The sequence below is a fragment of the Nycticebus coucang genome, chromosome 11 (genome assembly GCF_027406575.1).
Source record: "Nycticebus coucang isolate mNycCou1 chromosome 11, mNycCou1.pri, whole genome shotgun sequence".
In the NCBI taxonomy this organism is placed as follows: Eukaryota; Metazoa; Chordata; class Mammalia; order Primates; family Lorisidae; genus Nycticebus; species Nycticebus coucang.
Genome location: NC_069790.1, coordinates 60,448,853 through 60,476,637, shown reverse-complemented (window position 1 = coordinate 60,476,637; position 27,785 = coordinate 60,448,853). Strand labels below are relative to the sequence as shown.

The following is a 27,785-nucleotide window of genomic DNA, read 5'->3' as shown; positions in this document are numbered from 1 at the left end:
ACTTTAAGAAAGTATAAAAAAGTTTATAGACGTCAAAAGCAATAGTACTAAATAGCACTGCAATAGTAATAAAAATGTCTTTGATGTACCCATTTGTAGACTCACCTCAACTGAGGAATGAATCAGTGAGCTTGAAGATAAGTCAATAAAGAGTTCCCAAACTGAAATGCAAAAAAGGATGGAAGGAAGAAAGGAAGGAAGGAGGGCAAGGAAGAAAGGGAGGCAGGCACTAGAAAAATCTGAGAATTGTGGGATGGTATCAGAAAGTGTAACATGTAGGTTTGGTGCCCACAGTGCCAGCCACATGCACTGAGGCTTGTGGGTTTGAGCCCAGCCCCACCCAGCTAAACAACAATGACAACTGCAACAAGAAACAAGCCAGGCATTTTGTGGGCGCCTGTAGTCCCAGCTACTCGGGAGGCAGAGGCAAGAGAATCCCTTAAGCACAAGAGTTTGAGGTTGCTGTTAGATGTGACGCCACAGCACTTTACTGAGGGTGACATAGACTGTGTCTAAAAAAAAAAAAAAAAGAAAGTGTAACATATGTGTGATTGGAATATCAAAAGAAGGAATGAAGCAAAAGTATTTGAAGTAGTAATGGCATAAAACTTTCCAAACTTAATGACAGACACCAAACCTCAGAGAGCCATTCAGCTCGAGAACACCAAGTATATATAAATACACACACAACCAAAACCCCAAACTGAAAAACAAAAAGCCCCTCACCTAGGCATATCATATTCAAACTTAAAAAAACAGAGACACTTGTACTAGACTGTTTATTGCAGCTCAATTTACAATCGCCAAAATGTGGAAACAGCCTAAATGCCCACCAACCCAGGAATGGATTAACAAGCTGTGGTATATGTATACCATGGAATACTATTCAGCCATTAAAAAAAATGGAGACTTTACATCCTTCGTATTAACCTGGATGGACGTGGAAGACATTATTCTTAGTAAAGCATCACAAGAATGGAGAAGCATGAATCCTATGTACTCAATTTTGATATGAGGACAATTAATGACAATTATGGTTATGGGGGGGGAACAGAAAGAGGGAAGGAGGGAGGGGGGTGGGGCCTTGGTGTGTGTCACACTTTATGGGGGCAAGACATGATTGCAAGAGGGACTTTACCTAACAATTGCAATCAGTGTAACCTGGCTTATTGTACCCTCAATGAATCCCCAACAATAAAAAAAAAAAAAAAAAAAAAACAGAGACAAAGAAAAAATGGGAATGATGCTACAGGTTAAAAAGATCCACTGTTGGAGAACGGCATAAGAATTATATCAGACTTCTCATTAGAAAGCATACAAGCAAAAAAGAGAGTGCAGTTAAATATTTAGAATACTTTTTAAAAAGGTACTTGAGGTCAGGCACAGTGGCTCATGCCTGTAATCCCAGTACTCTGGGAGGCTGAGGCAGGTGGACTGCTTGAGCTCAGGAGTTCAGGACCAGCCTGAGCAAGAGGGAGACCTCATTTCTAAAAAACTAGCTGAGCAGGGCAGCACTTGTGGCTCAAAGGAGTAGGGCGCCGGCCCCATACTGTGGAAAAAAACCCAAACAAAACAACTAGCTGAGCATTATGGTGGGTGCCTGTAATCCCAGCTACTTGGGAGGCAAGGCAAGAGGATCTCTAGAGCCCAAGAGTTTGAGGTTGCTATGAGCCATGATGCCACAGCACTCTACCAAGGATGAAAAAGTGAGACTCTGTCTCAAAAACAAACTAACAAACAACAAAGAAAAGATACTTAAAGAAAATACTACTCAGATGAACAGAAATCATTTTAAAGGGTTAAAGTTAAACGTTTGAAGTTTACTAGTAAGGTTTACTAGTAAAAACTATCAAACAAAAAAATACTTAAAGAAATACTACTCAGATGAACAAAAATCATTTTAAAGGGTTAAAATTACATGTTTAAAGTTTACTGGTAAAGCTTAAAGTTAAATGTCAAACAAAGACATTTTGCACCAGAATGTTTATTGCAGCCCAGTTCGTAATTGCCAAGTTGTAGAAGCAGCCCAAGTTCCCATCAACCCATGGGAGGTTGAGGTTGCTATGAGATGTGACGCCACAGCACTCTACTGAGGGTGACATAGTGAGACTCTGCTCCCCCCCAAAAAAAATGTATATGTACACCATGGAAGACTATGCAGCTATAAAAAAAGATGGGGACTTTACACCTTTTATGTTTAACTGGATAGAGTTGGAACATATTCTTCTTAGTAAAGTATATCAAGAGTGGGAAAGAAAAGGTATCCACGTACTGAGTACTATTAGGAAACTAATATATAATCACATACACAGTCACACAAATGATAAATCACAAATATAGTCCAGCAAGAAAGAGGGAAGAGGTGGGAGAGTGAAGGGGAGGGGAGTGGGGAGCATGAGCAGAGGGAGGAGGAAGGGTGAGTGAAGGGAGGAGGGAGAATGAGTAGAGGGAGGGCATTTGGTGGGATCTCATCTAGTGTGTACAATGCAAGGGTAAATTATAAACGTCTTACCATAAAAATAAGTAAGTGAGGTGATGGTTATGTCAATCAGTTTGATTTAAGCATTCCACATTGTACATCAAATCATCACATTGTACCCCATTAATGTATACAGCTATGATTTAATAAAAAAAGAACTTAAAGAACTTAAACTTAAAGAACTACTGAGATAGACTTCTATGCCCAAAAAAGGGTATTCTTCAAGAATGAAAGAAGTAAAGACTTTCTCAGGCAAACCCAAACCGAGGAAATTCCCTGTCCTACAGGAAATGCTAAAAGTTCTTCAGGCAGAAGGAATGTAATAGAGGTCAAATACTTGGATCTATATAAAAGAAAGGAAAAGATGAGAAGCAAGAAATGAAGATAAAATAAAATTCTTTACTTTTTCTTTAGTCGATGTGAAAGGGAACTGCTCATTTAAAGCAGTACTAGTAACAGCGTTTTGGGTGATGATAGCATATGGGTAACCGAGATGAATGGGAGGCTGGAAGGGAACTCTGCTATAAGGTACCTGTACTACATATGAAACAAGATGTTACTCGAAAGTGGACTTAGTGAAAAATATACATTGCAAACTCTAGAATAAAGCTCTACAAACATTTTAAAGAATATAGTTGATTCACTAAGAGGATATAAAGTAAAATTATGTAATATGCTCACTTAAAATCATAGGAGGCAGAAAAGGGCAGAGAAAAAAGAGTGAATAGAAAACAGTTACAAACATGATATTAATACAGCTGTATCAAAATCACGTAAAATGTAATCGGTCTAAATATACTAAAAAAGACAGAAATTCTATCAGAGTAGAAAAAAGCGAAGACCAACTATGTGTTGTCTATAAGAGACCCTTTAAATATAAAGGACTCGCATTAAAGTACTGTCCTCAAGGTAAAGGGCTAAAAAAAGGACTCAGATGAAAGTAAAGGGGTAGAGAAAGATACGCTGATGAACACTGATTGAAAGAAAGCCAGAGTAGCTATATTAATTTCAGACAAAGCAGCACTTCTGCTGATGTAGAAGATCTTCAGGGACAAAGAGGGGCATTATGGAATGATAAGGGGGTCAGTTCTCCCAATAAGCACAACTCTCAATATTTACGCAGCAAACAACAGAATGTCAAAGTATGTGAGTCAAAAATTGACAGAACTGAAAGGAGCAATCAACAAATCCACTGTCAGTTGAGACTTCAGCACCCCTCTGTTAGTAATTGAAGATGAAGCAGACAGAAAAATCAGTGAGCATTAGACACCCTGCACCTTATTGCCAGGGTACAGAAAGTAGAGGCTGCGAGGATTTGAAGGCCCACCCTGGAACAGGCACAGCGTCCTTTGGCCGACACTGTAAGTGTTCAAAGACCCCTCATCTAAAGGTAAGCCATGTAGCCTGCACTTCTCAGTGGGGAGCATCAAAGGATTTGGGGGCCATATTTTAAAACCTCACATAGAATTTGGGTTGTATTCTAGTCTGAACTAAGTCTTTGCCCTCATCTTTGAACAGAGTTCTTTCAGATGTCTTTTCTGAGCACTTACTCATGGACTCCTTTTTGGATTAATTTCATCAGGTTTTAGATGTACTCTTTTTTTTTTTTTATTAAATCATAAAGAGGTAGATCAGGTATAAATTAATGCATTTATGGGGTATAATGTGCTGACTTCATATATAATTTGGAATGCTTACATTGTACTGGTTAATATATCCCTCCCCTCATTTACTTAATTATTGTGTGAAGACATTTATACTCTATACTTAATAGATCCAACATGTGCCCTTGCAATATGCACCTGAGTTGTGATCCCACCGTTCACCCTTCTTCCCTGTGACCTCCCTCCTGACCCCCATCCACCCCCTCCTTCATCCTGGGCCATAGTTGTGATCTATTCTTCATATGAAAGTGTGAGTGATTGTACATTGGTTTCATAATAGTACTGAGTACATTGAATATTTTTTCCTCCATTCTGGAGATACTTTACTAAGTAGGATATGTTCCAGTTCTATCCATATAAACATAAAAGAGGTAAAGTCTCTGTCTTTTTTTAAGCTGCATAATATTCCATGGTATACATATACCACAATTTATTAATCCATTCATGGCTCAATGGGCACTTGGGCTTCTTCCATGACTTGACTATTATGAATTGAGCTGCAATGAATAGTCTGGTGCGAATATCTTTGTAATAAAGTGATTTATGGTCTTTTGTATATACTCCTAGTGTATACAAAATTGCAGGATCAAATGGCAGGTCTACTTTTAGATCCCTGATTATTCTCTGTATGTCTTTCCAAAAGGGACATATTAGCTTGCATTCCCACCAGCAGGGCAGAAGTACCCCTCTTCTCCACATGCATGCCAACATCTGTAGTTTTGGGATTTGTTATGTGAGTCACTCTCTCTCTCTCTCTTTTTTTTCTTTTTGCAGTTTTATGGCCGGGGCTGGGTTTGAACCTGCCACCTCCGGTATATGGGGCTGGTGCCCTACTCCTTTGAGCCACAGGTGCCGCCCTATGTGAGCCACTCTTATTGGAGTTAGATGATATCTCAAAGTGATCAAAACAGCATGGTACTGGCAAAAAAATAGAGAGGTAGATGTATGGAACAGAATTGAGAACGAAGAGATGAACCCAGACACTTATCGTCATTTGATCTTTGATAAGCCCATCAAAAATATAAATTGGGGGAAAAAATTCCCTATTTAACAAACGGTGCTGGGAGAACTGGCTGGCGACTTGTAGAAGACTGAAACTGGACCCGCATCTTTCACCATTAAAAAAAATTGACTCTCAATGGATAAAATATTTAAACTTGACATGAAACTATAAAGATTCTTGGATAGAGTGCAGGGGAAATACTTGAAGAAATTGGCCTGGGAGAATACTTTAGGAGGAGGACCCCCCCACCCCCCCAGGCAATTGAAGCAACACCAAAAATACATTATGGGATCTGGTCAAACCAAAAAGCTTCTGCACAGCCAAAAACATAGTAGGTAAAGCAAGCAGGCAGCCCTCTGAATGGGAGAGGATATCTGCAGGTTATGTTTCTGACAAAGGTTTGATAACTAGAATCCACAGAGAACTCAAACTTATTAATAAGAAAAGAACAAGTAATCCCATTTCATTGTGGGCAAGGGACTTGAACAGAAGCTTCTCTGAAGAAGATAGGTGCATGGCCTACAGACACATGAAAAAATGCTCATCATCTTTAATCATCAGAGAAATGCAAATCAAAACCACTTTTAGATGTACTCTTGAGAAAGACAGAGATTCTGTTTGGCTTTGACTAGAGCTCGTGTCTTGGTTTGCCCGGGACGGTTCTGGTTTGTGCTTGTCTTTGTGTAATTGTTATTGGTGGTTCTTTTTACTTTGTACAGTGTCCCATTTGGATGATAAACTGTATGACCATCTTACTTATATGATGCTTTATTTTACTTTTTAATATACCTTATTTTTATCTTACTATAGTCATATTTATATGTATTTTACTATGTATATTATGTTATTTTACTTTTTACTATTTAGTTTTCTAGAAACTGGATAAGACATTTTGCCAAAAACCAAAATTTGGTGAAAGTACTTAATTATGGGATCTAACTGAGGTGTTGGGGGCATTAATGTCATTGAATCTGGGGGAGCATTTTTGAACAGTTTGTGACTGTTGACCATCTCATGCATATTTGTCAATTAATTTTAGAAGTTTCATGGGAGACTAATGAGCTTCACGTACACAGCACATGTTCATAGGCAGTAAGCTATGGGACTAGACTGGGTTTTTGTGATATAGGAACTATTCAGTCTAAAATTCAAGGGACCTAACCCTATTCCCTTACTACTCATAAATGTTAGTCTCACGGTAATTCAGAATAGCCAATATGATGGAAATTTGAAATAAGAATAACAGGTAAGCTGGGGCTTGGGTGAAATCATATGCTACTAGAGCTCAAAGTTAGTAGGTTGCAGTGTCGGTGAGCATTAGTCAAATGCTCACTCCTTCTTTTTAGCACTGACACATACAAAGTACACTATACCATTAGGGGTAAATGCAACGATGGAGAGATGGCATGTACCTGAATAATCTGGGGCTATCAATTGCGTAGAGTAATCCAGTGCAAAACTGCATTGGAGACACTGCTGCTGTTGGAGAAGAAGGGTAGGAGCAGGGTCCTGGTCATCCAGGCCCAAAGGGGAGAGCTTTGGAGAAAGGACCGGGGCTTCCTTTATCCTTTCCTTAGGTATTATTATGCTTGGGTCGCTAGAGAAGTTCGACTTCAGGTTCTTTATTTGTGGGCTCATCATAAAGCACTGGAAAGTGCTATCTACCATGGTCATTAGGATCTGAAAATGGAAGAGATGATACAAACTTAGGCTAGATCCAGAAAAATATCTGAGCTTAAAAAGTCTCAGACAGAAAGGAAATTACCTTAAAGATGTCAGGCATAAGACATTTTTTCTTGCTTAATGGCTGATTCCCAAAGATGGGTTCCACAGTTCCAGGGAAATAGACATACATTTCCATGCATAAACAAATTCTTTGAAAATCTAACAAGTAATCTGTCTGTAGTTCAGAATGGTCTTTTTAGGATAGTTGTGTTTTTAACTATCTCTGTGTTCAGGGGTTTAAATCAAAGATCCTACAGATCTGTAAGCATTGTCTGAACTGAGGAGAAATTGTAAGCATTAAGCACTTTGGTAATGGTTGAAAGCCCTGTTGTAACCCAACAGAGAATAAGCTAGAAGTCATTCCTAATTGGCCTGCTGGGTGAGGCGGGAGAGAGAACTCTGAAGCAGCTTAGCAGCCAGCACAGGTATTGGCAGACAGAGAAGCTTCTGGGGAAGCAAAAGAAGATCCAAAGGCTTTTGCTGTATGTCTGATCAAACCTCTTAGGAGAAAGGAGAGGGAAATTGATGTACTGAGAAACCCAGTAAGTAGTGCTATCAACGAGGCCTAGTAGGGTTCCCAGAGGAAGCTGAATTCCTAATGAGAAAGCAATGTATTATGTTAAACAGAGTGACACCATTGTTTTTCCCAAAATTAGTTCTTTTTTACTTGTTCTCTGGAAAGTTTCAGCATTAAGCTCTGGAGAGTTGAGGGCACCAGGGACTGTGCCCAAAGTAAAGCATGGAGAATTATTAAATTAAAATAGGATGTGTCTCATCTCTGAGTGAAATTGAGGGGTGAAATAACAGAACACTGATATTTAGAGTTGGGTGAAGGTGAAGCAAGGAATAGCAGAGGGGTTGCCTAGAGAGGTGGCACGGAGACCAGCCAAGTGCTAAGCAAGGGCATTTCAGGAGAGTGTGGACAACGATGTCTGATATTCAGAAAAGTCATATCAGAGGAGTCTCAAAAAGAATCCATTACTTCTTGCAATTATGAAGGTTTTTCTTAATGTTTAGGTGACTGGAGAGGATGGAGACCTAATTGCATCGGGTTGAAGAGAGACAGTTGAAAAAATGTAGGATGATACCCCTACTCCCTTTTGAGGAGGAGGGAAGAGAAGGAAAAAAAAAAAGACAGGAAAAAAGGAGAGAGGTGTTTTGTGTTGTTTTAGTTTTAAATTAAATGGGAAAGAATAGAGCGTGTATATAGATTATGACAGGGAGTTAATAGAAAGGGAGAGAGAGAACGATTATGAAAACTTCAAGCACGTTCCTGATGAGGAAATTTGAGGAGCTCTACGTTCGCTAGCATTAGAACCTTATTCTGGGTGGCCCGGATAATTGGTTTTCCCCTTTCTTTTTTGGATAATACTGTATGTAGATATGAAATAGCTCCTTCCATTGTCAGCTTCATCTCATTTAGGATTTAGACCTTAGAGAAAATTATCCTTCTTAAATATGTCACCTCTTTTTGTTCATGTTCTTTTAAAATTCAGAGACATCATTCAACTCTGGGTAGCCTGTAGGTTTGTCTTCTTGACCCAGTTTTCGTCATTGATCCTACATGTGATTTTTTTAATGACATACTTTTGTGAATCTTCTCTTTTGATACTACCTTTATCTTAGTAATTTAGAGTCATAAAATAAAATTTATTGAACAATGGGTTAAGCTCTGTTTTCTCACCTGTAAAAAATAGGGTTGATGATGGAATTGATTTCACATAGTTGTGAAGAATATATATGATTGAATACATTTCGTGTTTAGAACTTTGTCTCACATAAAATATATGTTCATTGAACATCACGTGTTCCTTTTTTCCTTTCTTTCTTAACAACAATCATGGAAAAGATTTGACCTAAGTTAATATCCTCCTTTTTATAGATGAACAATCTGAGACCCATGAAGGTTGAGTCATTTGCCTACAATCACAGAACTAAATGGCGAATCTAGAATTCAGACCCAGTCAGTCCAACTCCAGAGCTGAGTTCTTAATTTTTATCATTTTTGGGGGGTAGAAATTTCAAACTCTTTCTCAAAATCTATTCTTACCTTGTCCTACCCCATTAATCATTAACTCCAGAGGTACATACCAATTTCTCACCTAATTCTTGTATTTCCTTTGTACAGTGCTGTAATTTCTCTTTAGTCATTTGTCATTCATATTTGCCACTGTTCTAGGAAACTCTGATAGTGACATCATGGCTATTTACTTTCATTATGTCACTCGAATGATTTTGTGGATTCCATTTAGTGGGTGCCTGCATGAGACAGAGCTGTCACTGCTCCCCTCCCTTCCTACCAGATTCATCTTGGACAAAGTTTCCCATTCCATTGGCGCTTCTCATGGGGACTTTGCCTGAGATTTGATGGCAGCCATTTCTCTTCTAGGCTTTCCATTCACTGTCATATGAGTGGATACCAAACTTAACTACTGAGTTGCTGGCACCTTTACAACCCTTGAATCCTTCTCACAGGTAGCAGAGGAACTAATACTATCTCAGGAATTATACCCTAAAAAAATAAAATTCCTTCAAATAGGTTTCTTAGGATATCAGAAACCCAGGCTTCCTGAACCCCACCTGAAGTATTGTATTTCCCTGGCACTTGTTGTCAATGTAGTTAAGGATTCAAAATTCAGTTAAGAGTAGAAAATGATTCTCTATACCTGTTGTGTTCTTTAAAACTTTTGCCGAATTTTTCTGATCTTCGTTATCATTTTTTAGTCACTTTCCTTCTGTATTTGTATCTAAGTTAATTGCATTTATAAGTTAATTGCATTTATATTGTTTATGTGCATTTATTCACGTGAACTGATAAAACTTCCTTAAATTGTTAATCATTTTTTGTGACAATTGATGTGACCTGAGCTAACTTACCATTGACCCCTCTGTTAAAAAGATGGCTTATTTAATTAGTAAGCCCTGGAGAGAACCACTCGATTGAAGCCTATTTCTTCTAATAAATGTGGTTCTGTAGATGATGCTAATAATTACAAATGCAGTTATCGAGGCTGGCATGGCTCTGCTTACAGATAGTGTTAGTAGCCACTTCGTAATATTTACGTTTCCATTTCTACTTGTCAAAAACTTTTCCTTGTATTATAAATATTTGTGTGTCTATATGAAAAAGAAAGCTCAGCGAGGTAGCAGAGACTGTCTTTGAAAGCTGGAGAAGGCGGAGTTGGCAGGTTGAATGCAGGGCCTGTGTTTACACACCTGATGGGTAACAGAGCTGCGCTGAAAACTTGGATATCTCTCTTCTCATCTGTCACTTTCGTACTGTACCTCAGAGCTGAGCCATTCCATCTATCTGAAATGAGTAAATCTCTTTTTCAAATATCCTATATAACTCAGTCATACTTTCTCCTTGGGCACTCAGAATTGGTGATTTTTATGGTGCACTGATTAGATGTATTCTAGGCACACGAGTAATCATGTTCTCCCTCTTGTAAATTCAAAATCTTTGAGTCTTTATCTTTAAAGGATGATTTAAATAAAAGAAAGAAATTCATTTTCAAAGGATGATTTGGAAAAAAAAATCTTTGAGTCCATTTGGCTAATTAGTAATCTGGATTTCTAAGATCATGGTAAAAATTTGTGTATTTAAACACAAAGAAAAAGGGGAAGGGAATGTGAATTCTATGTATTATAAACAGACAAACTTATTCACAAGCATGGGCATAGGACATTAATTTAATTTTATTTAATTTTTGTAGGATAATATTTAGAAATAAACATATCCTACATTAAGCACACAAAGTGAACTCAGTGTGAGTTTAAAACGGCTTGTTATTCTTTCAGAGGTTTAAGGGACCTGGGCCCCCCTGGGACACGCGCAGAGTTAGTATGCCTGGAGTTAAAATTCCACAAGCCAATTCTCTGAAGCTGTGCACCCAGTTAAGCCTGAGGCCAAATTCGTGTCTCCGGTCATGCAACAAATTTTATTTATTTATTTATTCTTTGAGACAGGGTCTCACTATGTCGCCCTAGGTGGAGTGCTGTGGAGTCACAGCTCACAGCAACCTCAAAGTCTTGGGCTCAAGCAATTATCTTGCCTCAGCCTCCCTAGTAGCTGGGACTACAGGCGCCTGCCACAATGCCCAGCTATTTTCTGTTTGTTTGTTTAGCAGGCTTGGGCTGGGTTTGAACCGACCAGCCCCAGTGTATGTGGCTGGCACCCTAACCGCTGAGCCAGGCCACTAATTTTATAGTGTTGATTTTTGATAGTAATTTCTTTATAGCTACCTTCTAAGATTTTCTTTTTGTGTGCTCTTTGAACAAGAGTAGAAACAAATCTTAGAAATGAGGCAAATGGTAGTGATTAAAGCCTTTGTGATATTTGCTGTAGAAAGATTTAGGTATATGTATTCAATTCGCCTGATTTGCAGATATGCTGCTCTTTCACACACAAAAAAACCTTAGTTTAAGGTACTATATTATGTGAGTTAAAGTCCTGTTTATTTTCTGGGCTAGGATTTGTATGTAAGGTGCTGTTAGGGAAGCATTCCTCAGGATGACTGCTAATGGTTTCCCATCTGCTTCAGTTGGAGAAGAGTCATGGCAGTTGTATTCATTGCTCATTTGGGGTGAAAACTGAGCAAAGATATAATTACTTTTGAGTATATGTTGCCCCTGAAGCCAGGGATTTACTCATCTAATAATCATTTTCAGCTGGAGTGAAAGCACATCAGAGTGCTTTCTGTTAGTGACTGAGAGGACCAACGCAAAGCAGAGACATTTAGAAAGCTGGCTTTTGTGATTCCTTCATCATAGAATTTGTTTTTTGACAAGGAAAGCTCAAGTAGTTTATAGTAAGATACTCATGCAGTGTTCTTGTTTTTTTATTTTGGGGGCGGGGGCAGGGTCTTACTTTGTTGCCAGACTAGAGTACAGTGTCATCATCATAACTCACTGCAGCTTCAAAGTCCTGGGCTCCAGTGAGCCTCCTGCCTCAGTCTCCTGAGAAGTTTGGACTGTAAGTGTGTGCCAGCATACCCAGCTAATTTTTCTGTTTTTCTGTAGAGACAAGGCCTTGCCATGTTGCCTGGGTTTGTTTAGAACTCCTGGCCTCAAGCAGTCCTCAAGTCTTGGCCTCCGAAAGTGCTGGGAGTAGCGGTGTGGGCCACCACGCCTGGGCTCGTGGAGTATTTATTGAAGCCAGACCGAATAAAAGGCATTTAGTGCAGGAAAAAGCCAATATAAGATGGATTCTTCTCAAAGTGTTTTCTCACATGAAAAGAAATTATATTTCTTATTAAGAAAAGCTAGATTTGGTAGCAGAGGCTTAACATTACTGAGTAACATCTTGTTTAAGATCTTGTCAGTTTGCCTTTCTTTGTTGCACTGAATCTAGCAAAGCAGATGGCTCTGTAGAAAAGGGATGCTAGCGTCCTGTTCAGTGGCAATGAACACCCATGTGGTTGCTTGGAAAGCCGTGGAAGTAGCTTAGGTGAATTTAACATTGTATATTCTGATTGTTTTGTCATTACAATGAAGACTTGCTACTAGATACTTTATATGTATGTGGTCTGACAATTAAGTTTGCCAGCTCATGCTACAAAAAGTGCTACATAGCCCATTGCTGAATGTCACTACAGTCACCTTCAAAGTCCTTCCCTTGGGCAGTGACACCCACACCTAGCCCACCCTTCAAAGCAATTTTGGAACTCCTTTTCTGGAGTGGCTTCATAGTACCGGTATCGTATTATTCTTGATGTCCTGAATGTCATCAAAATGTCTTCCTATTGATGTTTCCTTTATCTTTGAGCAAAGGAAAAAGTCGTTGTGGGTTAGGTTTGGTGAGTAGGGAGGGTGTTTTTATCCAGTTATTTATTTACTGGCTAAAAACTCCCTCACAGACAGTGCAGTGTGAGTTGGTGCATTGTCGTGATGCAGGAGCCATGAGTTGTTTGGCACGATTTTCAGTTAAGGTTTTCCTGTTTCTCTATTAATGTCTAGTAGGTATGCTATCCTTCCCACAGACAGTCAACAATTTTGCCATACAATTTGATGACTTTTTGCCTTGTTTTCACCAGTTCTGTGTGTTACTGGCCACCTTGACCTTTCTTCATCTGTGATGCTTACTCTCCCCTCAGAAAAATATTTAATCATTTGTGCTGGGGTTTTCTTCATGGCATTGTCCCCATAAACTTGGGCTTGCATGTCCTGGATTTCACTCGCACTCTTACCAAGTTTAACAAGAAATTTATTAATTTTTGTTTGTTGCTCTGATGTGAGCTCGACATTCTCACCATGGCACATAAAACACACCCAACAGTAATAATAACTCAGCAAAACACTGCCACATGTCAACAGGAACACAGCTGTGAGAGGCTGATATACCAAGGTTATGAAACCTTACTGAGTTGTTAGCACATTGCTGCCTACGTGAGGGCACAGCGGCAGGTTCATAAACATAATTGTCACACCTCGTATATATAACTATTGCACTGAGGTCCTAGAAATTTATAACTTTCAGTGTGCTTAATTTTTATTTATAAATATATTAATGTTATAACCTGTTTTAATCTGCATTTATACCATGAGTTATATTTAGTAGACTTACAAACTCATTTAATTGACTTGTATTGGTTAGGGTTATAAATGTATATTTAACTTCTTTGGATGGACATTGCTGACATGTTAGCTTGTACTTCACTGGTTCTTATTTATATCATTCAGAGTTCTACTTTAAAAAACTTAATAAGTAATAAAAATGTTGATTAATGTCCAGCAAGACCCAATACCTAATTACTGTATTGTTTTGCAGCCAGCCCAGCATCCAGATCCCTCTGGAGTCTGCTTGTCTTATGTCCTAGCACTGTCCTTGCTTCTGCTCTCCAGGCTTCAAATGTGCTTTGCTCTCCTCAGTTTTGTGTCTTTGTCCATGATGGATCTTTGCATATGGAAGAGGTTTACATGTCTCTGTCCTATCCCACCTCTAAAGCTTAATTTAAGTTCCACTGACACCATGAAACTTTCCTGACTGCTGACAATACTGTTTCCTTGACCAGACTTAGTTTGGCTCCTCTAAGCCTTTGACCTTTGGCTTAGAGGTCCTTGACAGGCCTGCATGGCCCAGTTTCAACAAGAATTTGCTGAGTCAGTCCAGTGTGAATCCCCTTGGTCCTGGATCACCCCACTTCCCTCATCAAGTGTCACAGGAGGTCAGCTTACCAAGAATTCCTCCTACCCTTGACATCTCCTTTTAGTAATTTTCTATTCACCAAGCCCATGACCTGCTCCTGGCTGGGAATCTCTACTTGGGTTTTTATATTCAGGGTTGAACCTGATCTCTATCTCCCCACTGTAGTAGCCTTGACACCTATCAAGGTAGTCTTTCCTACCATTTTACTAAGTGTCAGAATAATTTTTTCTTTAATACTTCTTGCATGATTCAGTTACTGCTTTGTTTGGTATCTTCTTTACTTCTTCATGGGTATCAACTTATTTTTTAGCACCTGACATGGTGCTATTAATAGACATTCTGCTAATAAATGTTACCTAGGCAACGCTTGGAAACAGTGTTTAGGAATTCTCTAATTGGACTGTGTGAATGTTATAAAAAGAGACGGACCTATTGTAGATGAGACATAGGAAATTCTTTTTTCAGCGACACATTTGGATACTGCCTTTGGATGTAGTCTCAGTATCTGGGTTCGTGGAGTAAAATCAGCTAGCGTATTTATCCTGGAGATGATTTGATTGGTTGTTTCCTGTCACAATGGAACACTCTCAGACTGAATTCCCGCTAGGCCATCTAAGGGACACTATGTCCCGTAGGTCTTTCCCCCATGTGGCTGCCAGGCCCATACACAGCTTCCCCAGTCAGTCCTCTATTGCTTGGCTATCAAGGTTGCCTTCATCAATAAATCAAAATGCAGGAGTCATGAAACTTTATGAAAGAAAGAAGTGCTGGAGATGTTTTCCTTAAAGGGAAATATAAGTTTATTGGAACTTGAAGCTTTTGCGGTTCTTACTTCAGCCTGTCCAGTAAAAAGATAAATATATAATTGAACCACAACAAAATAAATGACCACATCTTAAAGTTATATATAAAGAAATTTTTTTGGAAAAAATACCTGTACATAGAAAAAAATTTAGAAAGGTATACATAGATTTTGAAGAATTTACCTCTGAAAAGTGAGATTATTGTTGATTTAATATTTTTTGTGTCATTCAACTATTCTGCCGTAAACATGTCTCAGTGTTACAACTTAGGATAAGAGTTACTAATGTCACACTATACATGGATTTATTTTGAGGTTTATAAAGAATTACTAGAAACCATTAAGAATAATGGCATTACTTTCAGATTAAGCGACTTGATCATGAGTGTTTCATGCCAGTGTTCCTGGCATGAACAGAGTGTCTGTGAGTGAAGAAATAGTCTCTGAGTGTGGTCTACGTACCTTTCTTCCGTGATTTATACTTTACTTACTGCTACCCCACAGAGAGTTTATGAAGTCTGACCTCTTAGATCCAACTGTGGCGCCACCTCTTCTAGTTGTGTGCTTAGAACAAATTAGTGAGCCATCCCGTTCCTCAGGATAACAGTTGTTCACATAGAAGTGCTATAGGGATTAAATTAGACAGCGTGATACATGTAATTAAGTCCTTGGTCTGGGCACACCACATTGCAGGCACCGGAACATCAGTGCTATTTTTGAGTTAAAGGCCACTATCTTGATTTTTAAAAAAAATTTTTTTCCACTATCTTGATTTTAAACTTATTGTCCATAAAATCTGTTCATTCCAAATCAGGCTAATTTGTACTCTATTGCTCAGGCTGTATTGCAAGATTTTGGAGAAAATATTAGCATAGATCATTGTCATACCAATTACATATAAATTTTATGAAAGTTTTTAGTATAATCAACTATTTGGTGTAATATATGAATTAATGTAAACCCTAATCTTCAACATGTGTGGGTAGATTTTGTTTACCTTTTGTTTAATCAAATCATTTTTACTTTGATACCCGTTTTGCTGTGAAACAGTTCGTGTTAAGCGATACTTCATTTTATTTTATTTTTGCAGTTTTTGGCCGGGGCTGGATTTGAACCCGCCACCTCTGGTATATGGGGCTGGCGCCCTACTCCTTTAAACCACAGGTGCCGCCCATGATACTTAATTTTTAGAAGAACAGTTTTTTAGATTTAGGTAATTCGTAGTATTGTTCTCTAATCTTTTTTGCATAAAAGCGTAAATCAAAGTAAATAAAATAGACATTGTTTGATACTATTTTTTTGTTTCACTTTAAGCATATTTAAAATATTTTCTATAATTATGAATGTAATACATTTGTTTTGGAGAAAATGAAAATCATTCGTACTCTTGTTGGTTTAATATTATCTGTAGTCCTCTGGCTACTGTGAAATTTTCTTTGTGGGTTCTCCAAGGGGCTTTTGCAGCAAACCAAAAAGAGAAAATACTAGCTTAATGTCATTGTCGTAACATAAACTCAAGGGGTATATGTATGTGTTGGTCATTATTAGAATGGGTGGAGAATAGTCTGAACTCCGAATACCCCTGCTGTAATGACTCTCCAGGGATGGTTTAAGTGTTTTCTCCTGCTGTTCCAAACTTCACTTAATTTCATATGGCTATTTTTGAATGTGAAATGCAAGATCTCTATGGTAAATGCTACTTGGCAATGAGTATTTGGGGACTTCTCAAAGCTTCATGTGGTGAATCAGTGATGTGTTTTTTGATGCTTTTAATTTCTTCAGAAATGCTTTTTCTTTTCTCTCTTATGATGCTGGATGTATACCTCTACTAGAGAAAGGGGAACAATTACGTCTCTAAGAAAGAAGAACATTGTGTTTTATACTTACCTTTGGAATAGGAAGCTTGAAATGCTATAAGGTTGAACATTAAACTTTATCTTCTTTTTATGTTACCCCAGCTCATGTAATGATTCACTCTGATTGTGATGTTGCAATTAGAGTTTTAAAAAAGAAAATTATGAATGAATGGATTTGACTTTGATTTTTAGGGATAGTTATGAGATGCAGCATGTAAGAATCAGCCAGAAAATAATACATAATCCAAGGTTGGGGAGAAGTGATATCGTTAAGAAGTATATCCACTTCTTTTTTGCCTTTTGGAAACACTTTCCGTAGGAAACAAAAGCTACTGAAGGTAAAAATTTATTTGAAGTGGCAACTTGACCTCAGAACAAGAAAATTTGATTTCTCTAGAAATGTAAAATGCAGCCTTTTCCAAGACTTTAGTAATGTGCTTCTCCAGACAAGTGTACTTACAAGTGGGACTGGGGAAAAACAGAACACAACAGAAATCCCAACTGCTTCTTCCCCCTTCTCTTCTTTCTTTTCTTCTTCTTCTTTTATCCATTATTTGGTATTTGTGTTCACATCATCTTTTCATTTATAGTTTTCACTGAATATGGATATATGTGGATAATTGTGTGAAAAATCAATCTGAAAAAACTCAAAAGAGACTCATAGGGACTATATTTTACTTATTTTTCGTGAAACCATCACGTCTCATCAAAGAAAGATGGCCCTTCTCTAGAAATTTCAGGAGCATGTTTAGTAGGCCAGTTTCTATCTGTGAATGTCCTTTTGTGCTTTGCCTTCTCTTAATGTGTTAGCAGTTCTTCCATTCCTGGTCTTCCTATAAGTTTGCCTTACTTTTCCTTAGAAACTTAGCTTTGATCATCATGCATTAAGTTGCTTGAGACTGTCCTGTCTCCTTGACTTGCTGCTAATCTCCTGGAATGGTTCCTTGGTACTGGGAGGTAGTCCTCTTCAAGGCTGTAAGAAATGTACAGTCCACTGCCATAAACCTCCAGAAGGGGTCAAAATGGACAATGAAAGTCCCTCAGAACTGAACAACCAAACATCGGACCAGATGAACCACGGTTCAGCTGAACGAGAAAAGGAGGGATGGATTGGAAACCAGGCAGAAGCTCATGTTTGAAGTTCACACACAAAAGATACTACAGCGTAGAAAGGTGACCGAGAACAAGTATAATTACTCTCTTTCTGTTTTGCTTACATCCCTGCTTCCAAGGGTAATTAGCTTAAGGCATGGAAGTGCAGAATGTAGCAATGAATTAAGTTATCAGATGTCTTAGGACATCTGATAGTACTGTGGTTCCCTAAAGAGTCCTGATTTAACACCTGAGACGAGTTTCACAGAATTTATAGAAATCTGGAGTTGAGCTAGTTTCATCACTGTCAGTTATCTTTGGGGAACTGTGAAAAGTGAGAGAGGCATTAGCAGCTTTCAGATGTCCAGATAGTCACACAGGATGGTAACTTCTGTGGATCAGAGCTGATGGAGAAGGTGTAAGCTTCCCCCTGCACGCCTGTTGTGTTGTTCCTCCTCTAATTAAATTTTAGGGCAAATTATGACTCACATGATGTCTGAGCAGTTAGAAACTAAAATAGTAGGAATTAGTAGAAAATTACCTCACACCTAAATAACCTTAGTTCCTTTTTTTGATCAGATTGATAAGCTGGTGGACTAACAGAACTCTGCAGATATTGTATATCTGCTTATTCTTTAATTGTTGGTAAATGTTCCTGATTATGTTCTGGGAGCTGAGAGGGTTATATCGGCAGTTGGATGATATGCTGTTGCTGGTGATGGGTTTAAGACAGGCTGATTATATCTAAGAGTGGTAGAGTTTCCAGTTGGTGCTGTTTTAATATTTCTTATTTACATGGGAAGGGTTTAGCTTTCTCCTTGGCCACTGAGCCCAATTGTGTGCCAGAAATTGTGCAAGGGGCAGATTTTCCAGGACATTCCAAAAGTAGAGGTGGAACATGGTCAGTGTGGGACTGAGAGTGGCCATGATGAGCAAGGGCTGGACAGGAGAGTTTGAAAGTGAAAAGAAAAGGAAGGAGCAGGGAGGCAGACCATGAATGGAGCCACATCCCCCAGGGTGGACGGAGTGGGGGCCAACAAGCAGTGCGCAAGCTCATCCTGTTTGGTGTTTTCATTCAGACCTGGCATTAGGACACCTAGAAGAACCGGTGGCCAGTACCTTGTTGTTAACTGAGCTGGAATTAGAAGAGAGGCGTGAGCAGTTGTTGGCTGCTAACAAGTTGGGATTTTATTAGTGATAATTCAAAGTCTGAAATCATATATAAAAAGTGAATTGTTAGGTGTAGGGTAAGTCAGAGATGGTGTCTTTTCAGGGCTCAGGAAGAAAACTCAGGGGTTTTAATTACTGGCAAGCTCAATTTGAGTTTACAAGGTTTTGTGACTATGACAGTTCAATACATGCTTAGAGCAAATTTGTGCAATTTCAGTTTCAACGATGGGGCAGAGAGCCATCCAGGCCCACTCAGCACTTACCAGATGATCTCTGGCAGTGTGTGTGCCCTGCAGTCACGTTTCAAGAGAGATTATCGGCTGAGACTTATCAGGAAGTTTGCAGCTAAGACTAGGAGGGTGCTCAAAAGAATTGAAAAATTCTGACTGGTTATACAAACCAGGCAGGGGAGATATCATGAGCATGTGGGTGGTTTTCCCAGGGCGAGGCTCATCCATTGCTCTCCGGTTGTGCTGACCCCTGCGATTTCCCCAAATGTGGGAAACTCGACTGCATAGGTCGTGGTAGTGGGGGACTGCGTTCGCGCTTTCCTCTGTAAAGGAAAAAGAAAAAAAAAATTCTGAATGGTTATAATAAGAAGGGGGACATCAGTGTTGGAGAGACCAGGCAGAGGAAGAGAGGGCATGCGAAGCTGGTAAAGGAACCTGAAGGCATAACACAGTGGTTTGCAGCCCTCTTTGAACATTAGAATAACAGAGGGTGTTAAAAAAAAAAAAATACACATGCTAGCACCTCACCCTACACCAGTTAAATGGAGGAGGGTGGGCCAGGCATTGTTAATGTTTTAAAGCTCCCCAGGTGATTTTAATGTGAAGCCAGGGCTGAGAACCTGTGCTTTATCTTCCACCCAGCTGCAAAGCCTGGCCCCAACCCTCCCCAGGCCTTGCCTAATGCAGGCAGGGGTAATTGTACTTGGTGCTCCCATTCCACAGCTTCTAAGAAGCAGTCAGGATGGAATCCTCTCTGCCTCACATCACTGTGCACCCCACCCAAGGTGTAAAGCTCCTTGATCATCTCTCAGACTTCTTCTTATTTCTTGATATGTCCCTTACAGGGTCCCTTTCCTCCACCCTGAGGGTCTTCCTGCATCTTCTGTATAGAGAACATAATTCCCTGATCAGCTGATTCTTATACATTCTCTTTGTCTTTTTTTTTTTGAGTGTTTTCTTTACTCCTGCTTTAACAGAAAACTGGCTCTCTCTTGCAGGCCTCCAAGTGACTCATAAATTTGTATGTCTGGCCTAGGTTTTTGCACTGAGATCCAGACCCATAAATACCAGTGCTTTCTTTATGTCTACGCTTGGATGTTCCTAAGATCTTCCCAAGCAGAACTCTTGGTTACTGTTGAAATCTCTCCTTCTTTAATTTTGCTCATTAATAAATGGTACCTCCATCTGCCCAGATGCTGAAATCAGGACAGTTAGAGTCATCTTTTAAAATTCCCAACACCCAATTCAATTCATCCTGACAGCCTGTTGATTCTGTCTTTAGAGTATTATTTTCCTTTATTCCATTGCTCTTAACTATTACCTTGGTGTAAGTGGCCACCGTGTGTCACCTGGCTCATTGCAGTAGCTTCCTGAGTGCCCTCTCTGCTCCCACCTCTGTGCTTCTTCAGGAATTCTCCACCCATAGCAGGTAAGCTGTAGACACATAATTTAATCATGTTTATTTGGGTCAAGATAAAATCAGGTCCATACACTGTAATGAATTGCGGTTAGGTGATATGTCTCTCTTTAAATATGTGGGTTCCATTTTTTTCCTTCAAATGCATTTGTTGAAGAAACAGGCTTATTTCCCCAATAGAGTTTTGTATGGTTTAGGTTTTTCTGATTATATCCCCATGGTGTTGCATATTTAATTTGTTCCCTTGTGTCCTTTAAATGAGTAATTAGATTTGGACTTGGTCAGATTTGAGTTGGGTTTATTCCACAAGGGTGAATTAGAGAAAGTTTCCATCAGGGGCACAGAATATTTGGTAGGCTCTTTCTAAAATTTTAACAAACATGGATAACCCCCCCAGGTGACTCTGGTTAGCAAAACGGAGGTACTCAAATTCTACCATTCCTTCTTTGTTCATTGCATGCAGCGCATCTATAGAGAAACTCCCCCATAGCCACCCACAGCATTTGGTTATACTGAGGTATAGTGTGTATGAAAGAATCTGAAAGGGAAGGGAGGTGTTTGATATATTCTCTTTTTTTTAAAGGTATAAAAAGATTGAAATGATTCCATAGCACTTCCCAAATATGACCAATGAGTTTATTTAAAGTTGCATTATAAACTTACCCATTTAAATACAGTTGATATCTTTCACTGGCAGTTATTGTTTTACTGGTGTTCCAGTTGTCCCATGTGACAAGTGGGAGCCTCCTGACTCCCTTTGACTTGTCTCAGGTGTCTTTGTACTCAGGTGTCCTGTGTCTCGCTTCTTTACTAGACCGTTGGCTCCCTAAGTTAAGGGGCATGTCGGGATTCTTCATCCTTTATCACAAGCACAGACTCATAGTCTCTCAACGAATAGTTACTGGATGAGGGGAAGGCTAATAAAACTTCATGAAGTGAAGGGCTTTCTTGTGCAAGAAGACTTACCCTGTTTCCCTGAAAATAAGACAGTGTCTTATTTTAAGGTTTGCTCCCACAGATGCGCTAGGTCTTATTTTCAGGGGATGTCTTATCTTTCCTGTAAGTAGGTCTTATTTTCGGAGGATGTCTTATTTTTGGGGAAACAGGGTAGTTTAGTATTTAGAGATTGAGAACTTTTTTGTTTGTGTTTTGAGACAAGGTCCCATTTTGTCACCAGGACTAGAGTGCATCATTGCTCATGGCAACTTTAAACTTTAAATGATTCTCTTGCCTCAGCCTCCCAAGTACCTGGGACTATAGGCACCCACCACAATGCCAGCTATTTTTTTGTTGTAGTTGTTGTTGTTTAGTAGGCCGTGGCCGGGTTTGAACCCACCAGCCCTGGTGTATATGGCCGGTGCCCTAACAACTGAGTTTCTGGCACTGAGCCTGCAGTTACTTCTAATTGCAAGGTAATAAGACTCCAAAATCCTTCATGATAGATTTTATTTTTTGGAAAGGTACAAAGTTGACTGGCTTAAAATTTTTGGAGAGTACATAATTTTCTTTTATCCCATGAGTGTTATATGCCACTTGAATTTTATGTTTCATAGTATTATGGGTTTGTATATTTGATGGAACACTGATGATGGTGAAACATGCCTTAGTAGCAGTCTCTTCTTTTTATAGGTAATAAAATATATTATATATATCCTGTTCTCATTCCATTAATCTTTAGACTTTTTACATTGTTAGGCAGATATTGATAGGCACTATCAGCTTATTAATCTTTGGACATTATTCAAAAAGAAATTAGTTTAACAGAAACTAGCATTAGTCATCTTCTAGTTCTCTCTGTACTATTTTGATAAAGATTAGGACAGGTATAATTTTTGGCAGTTTACTTTGAAATTCTTATTTTTCGGGAATAAAATGTAGTAGATTGCACTTCCATGATTTTCCAGAATAGCATAGGTTAAACACCGTTAAGATGACTTTCTCCTCACACATGAATAAAAATTGAATTTAAATGACAATAGCAAGGTCATGAATATTTAGTCAAACTTTTGATTTTTTTAAAATATATATAATGCAGTATTGTAAGCTTTAACCAGTTTTCTAAGAGGAAATTCATAAATGAAGAACTGCTAGGATAACTTATCAAATGTTTTTAATAACTTTGTCAAAAATCCGTAAATCCAGCCCAAAATATTGATCTTGCTCTACTCCACTTTCCCTTGCCACTCCCTCAGTGGGATCCACATTTCTTTCCATTACCTCTGTCGGTAAGGAAATAAAAGCATTGTATCTGCCTGTACTTGGTATTATTTTCCTTTGTAGTTTCTCTTGAGACAAAACGATAATGAAAGAGAGAGGCAGAATGTATTATATTTTCCCAGAGTATATTAAATTTCTTATAGGTATATCACTTTAATTTCCTTTATGTCCTCTAGACATAATTTCTTCTAGGTGTTAGCACATGGACTCTATTTTCTAGATGACCTAGATAATATTTGTAATTTTGTTTTATTGTACTAAGTTATACCATTAATTTAAGGTAACGAACGGAATAGAAAACCTTTAGGCTTTCCTTTGAGCCTTGTCTGTCTGTAAGGAAATACTCTTTGAAACTGGAAAAGGTACCCCAAAGTCAACGGGGAGTTTTTTCTTTTTTGTAGGTTTTGCAGAATGTTAAAGGAACAAATAAATGGATGAAAAAACAAATAGGCTGTTTTCTTTATTTAAAGCTTCTAGACCTTAATTCACTCTCTTATAAGTAAATTTTATATTTATAAATTTAAGGCACAGAAATCTGTGGAAAGAATTTCTGAAGTTGACAGGGATTTGAATTTGTGGTTAGCACCAGTTTGAAACCTGGTCCACTTCAGCATGGCTCTGCCCAGCAACTTGGTATGCCTAGGTCTCTGTATGTGGCACTGCCCCTTCCCCAATCCACCCCTGTGCACGCCTCTCTTCCCTGGAGTTGCACTTGACAGCTCACCCTGTGGGATGGGCAATGAGTCACTCATCTTTGGGCCTGAAGTGATCCTTGCAATGAGGCCAAGCTGGGAATGGCTGTTGTTGGAAGAATAAAAGAATATTAAGGAATCTCTGCAATAAAATGGCTGTCTATACAGGCTAGAGCTACTAGAACCAAATTTGGGGGTATCTCCAATCGAATGTTCTTTGGTAATATTAACACAATGTGAAGCATTTTTTCCACCATGTCATTTACCTGAATTAATGTCTCCACTGGCAATCAAGCCTTGATTGCCTTCTATTCATTAGCTTTTGGTTTAATTAATAAGACTTGTTAAAGAGGCTTCTTCAATGTTTTCCTGTAAACAGCTCTAATTTATTGATTCAGTTTGAATTTTGTAATTATTTTAAGTTATTTACATCAACGTTTGAATTATATGTTTTAAACCGTCATAGTTTAAATCCACAAGAAAATTAGAAGATACAGTATTCATTTTATTTTTTATAGAATTACATGTATCTTCTTTTGATGTTTTTAAAACTTATATTTAATAAGTGAGTTTTACCTTACAATTTAAAGTATTTCAGCCTATGCTAAAGTTTAAAATATATATGTGCAAAAGTCAGAGCATTGAAACATTTCTCAGTGCTACTTTTTCCAAAGGTACCTTTTCCAAACATGGAACCAATGACTCAACATTTTACTAGGCTTTAAAACTGAGGGATCCAGCAGTTGCTGTGTTACTGGATGTGTAGAGAAAAACTAATTAAGAAAGGAGAAAGTCACAGTGACTCTTAGGTTAAAGAGCAGTTTGATAATCAATATGATCCTTAATGGGAAACCAGTGAAGCAGTTGGAGAGGAGGAAGATGCCATTATTGGGCTGTGCTCAGATTATTAAAGGGTAGTGGATTTTTTTTTTTTAAGGTAGTGAATGTTTTAAATATGTTTTCTGGGTGCAATAATGTAATTTAACAAAGCATCCTACAAATTCCAAAACTTCAAGGAAATGAAAACTTTACCCACATGCATCAAAAACAAAGAATCTGCACCTTTGTTTGAAAAAAAGAATATAAATATTTAAACCCAACATCAAAGAAGATGTTGAAAGCCTTATATAATTGTGGCATTTCTGATATTTTATTGGAAATAATAATTTTAACACTTTATTCTGGGCTTATTTTGGCAAGTATGAGGAGGAAAATGTCAGTATATTAATAGGATCAGTATCCATTCAGTAAAATATTTTGAGAATATACTCTGTGCCAGCAAGGTTCTAGATACAGTTAACAAAACAAAAAGTCCCTTCACTTCTGGGGCTTTGCGTATCACCAATTCTAAGAAAATTTTAGCTTCATATGCTTTAATACCTAAAATCTCAATGTCATTAGCTGTTGTGATGATCATAAACTATAAAAAAGCCTAACAATTCCCAGAGAATTCAGAATCAGAACAAAACCTAGATTTTATTCTTTTAGACAGTTCTCATAGAAAATATCAATTTTTGTTCATCACAAAAATGATGCAGATTACTTTGAGATTACTTGCAGGGGTTCTGTCTTTAGTTGCATTTAAAGAATGAGTATTGATGCAATTAAAGGCTTTTCTCTTTTCAGTATGTTACAGGGCAGTCATAGTTTCATGGTGTGAGATTGTGTTTACATATCTAACTCTAGGAAGTATGAGGTCCCGCTGTTCCAGAACTTGGTTCACGCTGCACACAAGTTAATGCTCTCAAGGGAAATGGAAAGCCTTGCAGGAAGAAGGGTGTGTGTGTGTGTGTTTTGGGTGAGGGGAAAATATCTGTAAATGAGGGGAAAATTCCAAGCAGTTCCTGGAATCTGTTACTGACTCCTTATGGAGCCAGTGATGAGCTCAACTGAGCTGAGGAAAATCCATGCAGATGTCAGCACTGACTGCATCCTAGCCTGAAGCCCTGCCAAAGGCCTCCCTTAGTCCTAGAGGACAAAGTGAAGGGCACAAGGTACGGTCTGCAGCTGGACCCCACAGACATGGTGATTTTTTGCCGGCACCTGGGTACCTAAAGCATAAACAGGACTAAAAAAATGAAGGTAATATACTCAGGAGAGGAGGTTGCCAAGCAGAAAAGCAGCGTGCCTGTCCTCCCAGCTGAAAACACAGGGAAAAATAAACACAACAGCTCCTAACCTTGAGGAGATGGCACATTGTGGAGCCTTATAATCACAGATGCCCTGTCCCATTACTGTAACCAGTAATAATGTCTTTCAGCAGTCAGTTCAATGAGAAATGTCACTAGGATGGTTGGACTGTGATAAATTACTTGGCATTTTGAGTTTTGTGCTATGGCATTTTTTTTTTTTTAAAGCAGACCAATTAGATACAGTTTTTAAAAAAACATTCAAATTTTTTATTTCAGGCTCAGGCTCTGGATTCTGTGGGCTGTGTGAGTTTTCCTTGGCTGGTTCCTTAACCTCTAAAGATCTTTGGTGGTAATTTAAATTACGGCAAGAAACCATGTTTGACTTAATTCGATTGGCAGAATAAAACACCGATACCACATAGCATAGGTGAAGGGAAGGAGGTACAGGAGTGCTCATTATTTACTGTCAGAAGGGCAAATTGGTATCTTGCATGTAAGACGATTCTCTAATATTCATCAAGTTGGAAATGAATGTGTATACCTTTTGACCTTGTACTTTCACATTTAGGAAATTTATCTTACAGACATATTTTTACATGGATGAAATAACATATACAAGATTATTCATTGTATCATGGTTTATAGTTGCACAAAATTGGGAACAAGCTAAATGCCTATCAGTCAAAGATTGGGAATAGATTTAAATATACTTTACTGATGCAAAGGAACACCCTGTGACTCCTTGTGAGCTTTCAAAAGCAAGAGGCAGTTTTCTACGCATTTATAAGAAAGTCAGTGAATATATTAAATGATAAAAATGTACGGTAGTATACTCTGTGTTCTGTACTGCCATTTGTATATGTGTGTATACACACATTTGTGTTTGTGTGATATATATGGAAGTCTTTGTATCTGAAAATATATATAAGTAATGGTAATTGGTAACCTCAGAGGATAGGAATTAGGTGGCTGAAGAAGGGTGTGTCCAGGAGATGTATTTTCTTTTATATCTTACCTTTTTTTTTTTTAAGAGCCAAAGTTTTATTTGTTCATTTCTTACATTAGAAGTACTCTTCGATGACATCCTTGGCCTGAGATTCTTTGCCATAATCCCTGACTACTACACAATTGCAGCCAACCGCTTTATGGGGTTTCCCCTCTTTGTCAGTTTTACAAGGGCCTACCCATTCCCCTAGTTTCTTGTTGTCATCAACCTTAATTAGGTTGATTTGGTGTTCAGGACCTCCACCAACTTGACATACATTGGGTCATCACAGTTGGATGCAAGCACACAAAGATGGGCTTGGGACTTGTCTAAGGCTTTGGCAGCTTTGCGGATTCCACATGGAAGGCCATCGTGGATGAGGGCGGTCTTCAGCACCTCTTGTAAAGCGGTGTTAACATCCGTTACACCTCCAGCAGCAATGCCTTCCTTGGCCATGGCGGTGGGTTACGGGTGAAGTTGAATCTTGACCTCACCTAAGACTCCGCCTTCACACTATTCAACAGCGGCAGGGAAAGAGCTATATCTTACCTTTTTAATATGGTCAGCCCTTCGTATTCACAGTTTTCACATTTGTAGATTCAACCAACTTTGAATTGAAAATATTCAGGAAACAAAACAGTTAGAAAAAACAGTAAAAATACTGTGTAACAACTAATCACATAGTATTTACACTGTATTTGGTATGATATGTCATGTAGACATGATTTACATGGTAAAGGAGGCTGCATGTAGGTTATAGGAAGATACTACGCCATTTTCTATCAGGGGCTTGAGCATTGTGGATTTTGGCATCTGAGGGGGTCCTGGAACCAATCCCTTGAGGGATTGGTGCTTTTTTTTTTTTTTTTTTTTTCCTATTTTAAATACCAAACAAACCAAATAAAGTATGCTGCTGGGCCTATAGTAAAGGTAGAAAATAGAGCACTCAAGAAGACCAATTTAGATAGTCATATCTTTGTTGACAGAATTGACTGAATAAAAAGTTATCTCCACTGCACAATTCTTACTTTTAATTAGAGCTGACACATATTTAGAATGTGTCTGGAAGGACCATCTGCTTTGGATAGGTCTTGTATAATCTTGTAATAGTGAAATATTCATAACTTTTTTGATGGTATACTATAAAATAAAACACAACCAGACCAAATATAAT

At 38.4% G+C, this 27,785-nt stretch overlaps 1 protein-coding gene, 1 non-coding gene and 1 pseudogene across 2 annotated transcripts in view; 2 read left to right on the top strand and 1 right to left on the bottom strand.

The window, feature by feature from the left end:
• Positions 1-27,785, top strand: part of CDK14 (cyclin dependent kinase 14) — a 535,950-nt gene that overhangs the window by 67,879 nt on the left and 440,286 nt on the right. The gene's annotated exons all lie outside the window — the stretch shown is intronic.
• On the top strand, positions 19,331-19,494 carry LOC128560637 (U1 spliceosomal RNA). Its single transcript, XR_008373109.1, has one exon. It is a non-coding gene; the product is annotated as a U1 spliceosomal RNA (small nuclear RNA).
• LOC128560068 (40S ribosomal protein S12-like) lies at positions 26,676-27,124 on the bottom strand (annotated as a pseudogene).